Source organism: Heptranchias perlo, chromosome 20 (assembly GCF_035084215.1).
Source record: "Heptranchias perlo isolate sHepPer1 chromosome 20, sHepPer1.hap1, whole genome shotgun sequence".
Lineage (NCBI taxonomy): Eukaryota > Metazoa > Chordata > Chondrichthyes > Hexanchiformes > Hexanchidae > Heptranchias > Heptranchias perlo.
This window is the reverse complement of record NC_090344.1, coordinates 27382109-27389225: the sequence shown is the minus strand read 5'-3', so window position 1 is coordinate 27389225 and position 7117 is coordinate 27382109. Positions and strand designations below refer to the sequence as shown.

Sequence of the window (7117 nt, the reverse complement as noted above, 5' to 3'; positions counted from 1 at the left end):
ACAGAGACACATGAGAGAACAAAAACAGGATACAGACATAGGTGCTGGGGCAGAAAGACAAAGAACGAAATAAGAGGAATGAAAAGAGAGTGAAAGAAAGAATGGGAGAGAGGGAGGTGAAAGAAAGAAAGAGAGAAAGAAAGATAGAAGGGAGAGAGAAAATCAAGCGTGCAATGCTCAGCCCGCAAACGGGCGCTGCTCCCAATCGGCTGCACTTCGCCCCACAGAGCCTCATCCCATTCACACCATCCTACAATACACTGTCAATGCTGTGCAGAGAGACAGAGAGTTTAAGGGCATAAAGACACACACACCATCCAACAATACACTGTCAATGCTGTGCAGAGAAACAGAGAGTTTAAAGGTATAAAGACACACACACCATCCTAAAATACACTTTCAATACCTGTGCAGAGAGACAGAGAGTTTACAGATACAGAGATACTTACATACTATCCTACAGTACACATTAAACATCCGTGCAGTGAGTCAGAGAGTTTACAGGTACAGAGACACTCACAGCGTCCTACAATACACTTTAAATCATGTGCAGTGAGACAGAGCGTTTAAAGATATAGAGAAATTCACCTTTTTTTTTTCAAAAGTGGCACATCCCAGAAGCAAGAGAGAGCGTGGGTCAGTCTCCCTCTCCTGATAGAGCTGAGGCTTGTCAGTCAAGAGTCCCCTCCTCCCTGTGTTGGCCGTGGAGGAAGTGAAGAGTAGATTTAATAGAATACCTTCAGCCTGACCGAGGTTAGGCTGACTGGCCTGTAATTACTTGATCTATCCTTTCCTCCATTTTTATACAACAGGACAACTTTAGCAGTCCTCCAATCCTTCGGCATATCACCTACAAACAGGGAGCATTGGAAAATTCTGGTCAGAGCCTCCGTTATTTCCTTCCTTGCTTCTGTTAACAGCCTGGGATATATTTAATCGGGGTCGGGAGATTCAGGTGGAGTGATCTGGGGACTTCATTTTCCTCTTTGCAAAAATTTTCACCGCAGGTGAAGATCACAAGTCTCGGTCCAAATTAGAACTACTTCCGGGTTTGAACCAAAAGTCGTGAATTGGACCCTGACCCCAACAACAAGTGTTTCAGTTCACCCGTTGCAGACACATTCAATGAGAGGTCTGTCTGTGCAATGAAAGGGCGTTTTCGAAGAGTCAATCTGATATCCATTTCCTCCTCAAACCTGAGTTATTTTGTTGCTTAATTCCACAAATTAGGTAAGCATAATTAGGTATGCAAGGCACTGCTGTGAGTTGAACCCAGGATTTTCTGTTTACAAGACAGATGCTTTAACCAACTAAGCCACAGCGCCCATTCATTATAGCTGAGCCCCACCTCCTCTCACTAATATCTATCAGCGATAGGTCACTGTCTGTTTGGGGTTCAGACCGTTTCATCTTTGTCTGTTTCGCTTGTCCGTTCACCTGTGCATCCCGATGCTGCCTGCAAATCTCGTTGTGTTTTTTCTTTGTGTGTCCATCAGTGCGTTGATACACGGATGTTTACGTGTACTTATGTTTGTTACATTAAATAGATTACCGGTTTAGACAATTCTCGCTCTGAAAGTGAAGAACTATTGAGACGAACTTTACAGCAAAGTATTGTTTATTTTGGTGCTGAAAATAAAAAAACCGTAAGAGGTCCAAACAGGGAAAAGGAGAAAAACCTGTTCGGGAAAATGAGGATAACAGTCAAGATTTTTACCAGTATATTAAGTGAAAGAAGGGAGACTTAGAGTAATGTGGGCCGCTTAAAGACAGATGGAGGTGATATTGTAATTGAAAATCATGAAATGTAGAGTTGCTAAATATTTACTTTGCTTCGTTCTTCACAGAAACAAATGAGGCTGACATATCAGAGATATGAGGAAAACTGTAAATAAATCAAGGGCATTCAGTATAAGTAAAATAATGGCAATGGAGAAAATAATACGATTAAAGATAGACAAATCTCCAGGACCTGACGGTTACCATCCCAGGGGACTGAGAGGAATAGGTGAGTAAATTGTACATGCTTTAGTCATGATTATTCAAACTCTCTTGATTCAGGAATTGTTCCTTTGATGGAAACAATTTCAATGTCACTCCATTATTTGGGAAGAGTAGCAGAAATTATGTTGGAAATTATAGACCCATTAGTCTGACATCCGTTGTGGGGAAGTTGCCAGTATCCGTTGTTAGGGAAAGAAAGATTGAGCACTTGGATGAACATGAATTGATCAGCGAGAGCCAGCATGGATTTGTAAAGGGTAAGTCAAGTCTAAACAAAACTAATTGAACTTTACGAAGATGTAACTAACGTGGTAGATAATGGAGTGTCCATGGTTGTTAAATGATATTGACTTCCAGAGGTATTCGGTAAGGTACCATATAAGAGACTGTTAACGACAATGACGGTGCGTAGAATTTAAGGCAACCTAATGAAATGGTAGGGAGTTGGTTAGAAGGTGGGAGACAGAGACACCGCATATAAATGCCGTCGACGAAGGAATAGAGAGCCGTATGTCCACTTGTGTCGCTGACACCAAGATAGGTGTCACAGTGAGTCGTGTAGATGGAAGCATAAAGTTGTCAAGTGGAATTGATAAATTAAGTGAGTTGGCAAAACTGTGGCAGATGGAGTTACATAGAATTACATAGAATGTACATCACGGAAACAGGCAATTCGGCCCAACTAGATTATGCCGGTGTTTATGCTGCAGACAAGCCTCCGCCAAACCCTCTTCATCTAACCCAATGAGCAAACCCTTATATTCCTTTCTCCTCCATTGTTTTTCTAGCTTCGCTGTAAACGAATCCATGTTATTCGCCTAAACTACTCCTTGTGGGAGCGAATTGCACATTCTAACCACTCTCTGGGTAAATGAGTTGCTCTTGAATGACATGTTGAATTAAATAGTGACTACCTTATATTCATTGCCTCAATGATTTGGAGTCCCCACCTCCAGAAATGCACACACCTTATCTACGTCCAACCTATCAAACCCTTGCATAATCTTGAAGACCTATATCAGGTCACCCCTCAGCCTTCTCTTTTCTATACAGAAGAGCCCCAGTCTGTTCAAACTTTCAATATGGAGAAGTGTGAGCTCATCTACTTTGGACTGAAGCAAGACAGATCCGAATATTTTCTAAATGGTGAGAAGTTAGGAACTGTGGAGGAGCAGAGAGATTTGGAGGTCTAAGTACAGAAATCGCTAAAAGCCAGTGGAATGGTAGAAAAATTAATTTTAATGTCTCATGGGATGTTGGCCTTTACCTCAAGGGAGCTGGTTTTCAAGGGGGCGGGGGGGAGAATGTTACAGATAGGATTCTCTGCTGAGACCCCATTTAAAGTACTGCATTCAGCTCTGGGCACCACATCTCAGGAAGGAAATATTGGCCTTGGATTGGGTGCAGCGCAGAATGACCAGAATGATACTGGGGCTAAAATGGTTAAATTATGAAGACAGGTTATGCGGAGGTCGGTCCTCATTTTTCTCTTGTGGATCCGGCCCCATCCGTTTACTGTGGACGGGAGCGCGTCAGTCAGAATCGGATGCAAATCACATAACCGGCACAGCGGCTCTGGAACTGGCGACTGGTTTTGCATTGAATCTGTTTTATGGAATAGGCTGTGCATTGTTTGTATAATAATAATAAGTTGGATACAATGAAGGTTTTTTCATTGATTTCCCATTTCCATCCACACCAGTTTTACATAGTAAAAGGTAACAATGTTTAAGGGATGTGATGTGCAGTGTTGGTGGAATCAGTGTAATTTAACTTGATACATTGTAGAATCTCTTGTCTATCCCAGGCTCTTACCTCAGGTTTAGATCCTCACCTAGTTTAAAACCAGTCACTCACTGATATAAATAAACCAGTAACAACCCGGAAACCTAAGCAGGTATATTTGTTCCGATACTAAGTGACGGTCCCAATTTCCACTGAAATTCTCGATCAGCAAATACCAGAGGCTGTTTTGGGTTTGACAAACTGTGAAACAGATTGTTTTAAAAGTCGGGAAGAGGGAAAAAATGGTGATTGATGTTAAGTGTTATATATTAACTCTTTCTGTTTCCGATTTACTATTTATCTTTGTGTGTGACTGACAGGAGCGGCTATAACGGAGCCCAGTGACTGGGTAACGAGCTGCACTGAATCATTGTCCTGTGTTACAGACCGGCTCGTTAGACCTGTTCATTTCGTCTCATCTCATTGTCAGCAAACAGGAAATTACTGAAGTTTAGGCTGGTGAATAACAGCTCGAAATATCAATCCTCTCTACCATTGGGGACAGAGTCTTCCGAAAAACAGGGATTTTCACTGGTGCAAATATCATCCACATTTTCTGCTCTTCATTTCTCTGATCTGTTTGATGCGGCTTTCCCTTCAATTCACGACCTACAGGAAAAACACGATTTTATCGTCGATTTTCGGGTCAAGAGGTATGGTGAGATTTCAAATAATTGAAATCGACCCTTATTAACGCCAATATCGTCACCTACACGTTTGACAAATGCAAAGCGGCTTCACTCACGGTTTTGCTGCACAACTCGTTCAAAGATACTGTCGGTAATTGGAGGGTCTTTGAAGTGATGACACGAACATCACAGTTCGCGCTGCCGTTTTTCTCAAGACGCTTCAGATTCATGGGGAATGATTTCGGTCTGGCGTTTAAATCCGTTCCCTCTTCACAAATCCGCTTTTGAACCTGTATCCTTTAGTATTTTTGAGAACCGATACCAAATCGGTTTTCCCTGTACTGTACATTACTTTTTTAAATATTACAGATAAGCAGAGCACTTGAGCTGTCACAGCTGTGACTTTGACTTTTCTCCCTCTGCTCTCGATCTCCCCGGTAGCTGCCACTAACCACAATCTTCTGTCACAATTCTCCATCAGAAAGTTCCGAGCCTCGGTTTTTAAATGAAATAACGCCCATCTCTTCAATCAACGACAGCCCAGAGAGAGTTTCTCAGTTTCATTTCACACTTTATCCAAATCCTCCTTAAAGCACCATCAAAAGTTGTCCTTTAGTTAATAATAAGATCAATAAAAGTTCTTATCTTCTGGGGTTTTGTTTCAGATTCCAGGGCTTTTAAAGTTCACTGCGGATATTTATCGAAGCGCATCTTGATTGGAGGCTTCTTGGAGAAATCGGAGAAAGATCACAAAGCGATAATTCAGAGACGGAAAATGAAGCTGTTTGACGGGAGCACTGATAGAACCGATTGTGCGCTGCTCTTGTGGCGCAAGCGCTCAGCGTGCGGTACTTTTATGAACTCCAGAAATGCCCAGGTTGTGAATTTGAGCCTCATCTGGAACAATCGAACATTTTGAGTTCAAGGTACAACTGGTATGTTGCATAACGCATCTACTTCTTAGTGTTCCCATGTGAACCGACCGTCTTGCAATAGCAGGTGTGAGTTTACTTGTTTATAGGGGGAGAGGGGGCTTTTAGCGGCAGCTGATATGGCAAAGGGGCCGGTACGAGAACTTTCAATCCAAAGAACTAAACATACATTTCTTCTTTTCGTTTAGCGGATATTCATCAGTTGGAAGTTTCGTGTGGGGAAAATCTGGAATGGAAATATTCTCCCTGGTGTCACTGTGTAACGGTTGAAATTATTCAGCTTGCAGATGTTCATACGCTGAAAGGTCGAGAGGCCTTTTCCAGCTGCCGTGTGGGACAAGTTTAGCTTTTGAGCCACGATGTAAAGTGTTATTTTAATTGCTGCTAACGAATGACAAGATATTGTTAAATAATAGCAACATCATGAAATAAATTTATAACAGAAATAGATAGTTTCCTGGAAGTAAAGGGAATTCGTGGTTACCGGGAGCGGGCAGGAAATTGGACATGAATTTAGATTTGAGGTTAGGATCCGATCAGCCATGATCTTATTGAATGGCGGAGCAGGCTCGAGGGGCCGATTGGCCTACTCCTGCTCCTATTTCTTATGTTCTTATGTTCTTATTTGGCACAAACACGAGAATTGTAAACTCGCGAGTTCACTGTCCATGTTTCTCACATCATGTTCAACAGAAACAAGGATTCTCCTCAACACGTTGCTGACAATTTTATAACATGGATCCTCACCCAATTTCGACATCGACGATGGATAATTCAGAGTCCTACATTGAATATGTACGATAGGGACTCAACAAATTGCGAGCCCGCGTTGCTCAGTTGGTAGAGCAACAAACTTTTAAAACGGGTAGTGATCTGAGGATCCAGTGTTCTGGTTGTAAATTTTGAAACAGCTGGCAAGTTCTGTCTTCGCTGCGGAGCAACAACTACGGGACAGACGATGCCTGTGATGTGTTGTCAAAGCTTCGGTGTTATCTTGTTTCCCAGGGATGGGCAGTAATGCGCTACCTGAAGCGGCAATTGCAGCTTCCCGCCAGCAACGTGTGATTGGAGAGAGCGGGGCCGGACAGGCGGCCTGAGTGTTGTTGCTCTCGTGGCTTCACTCAGTGCGGGAACTGGGGAACATCGAACATCGAAAAACTGATCTGTTTGTTGCCGCGGCTGCAATGCTGTTTATAACTGTATTTATAAACCGAGGCAGCGCTGCAGGATCCTTTAATGACCTCTCACAAATCAACTGAAAACAATCGCAATGTGCAGCTTTGAGTGGGGCTTCCTGCACAGTCGGGGCATGAAACGTGAATGAGGGCGAGACACTGTCTGTTCATGTGTAGTGTTTGAATGTGTATTGAACTATACAGAGAATGGAAAATATATAGTTTCTGTGAGGTGTGGTATTTTATTCACATTGAACCACAGACTGAATTCTTGCTTTTTTTCAGACGTATTGATTATGAGTGGGTAACTTTTTCAAAATGTTTCTGCCCGGTTTTGAACCGGGGACCGTTCGCGTGTTAAGTGAACGTGATAACCACGACACTACAGAAACTCTGCTGCGCACCTTGCTTTTGGAAACCCTCAGAAGATAGCTGCCGACTGCAAATGCTCTCAGTGTGGGAGACGGGTCCCTTTCCCGTTCAGGGAATTAACTTCTACAAAATAGTTTACTGTATTCATTTCGCAATACTCATTATACTCTGAAAAAAGACGAATAGTTGTTCAAATCGTCATTAATCAACTCATAACTTT

At 42.5% G+C, this 7117-nt stretch overlaps 2 non-coding genes across 2 annotated transcripts; both read right to left on the bottom strand.

The window, feature by feature from the left end:
- Positions 1-1251: 1251 nt before the first annotated feature.
- trnat-ugu (transfer RNA threonine (anticodon UGU)) lies at positions 1252-1325 on the bottom strand. Its single transcript has one exon. It is a non-coding gene; the product is annotated as a tRNA-Thr (tRNA).
- A 5519-nt stretch (positions 1326-6844) lies between these two features.
- On the bottom strand, positions 6845-6917 carry trnav-aac (transfer RNA valine (anticodon AAC)). Its single transcript has one exon. It is a non-coding gene; the product is annotated as a tRNA-Val (tRNA).
- Positions 6918-7117: the final 200 nt, after the last annotated feature.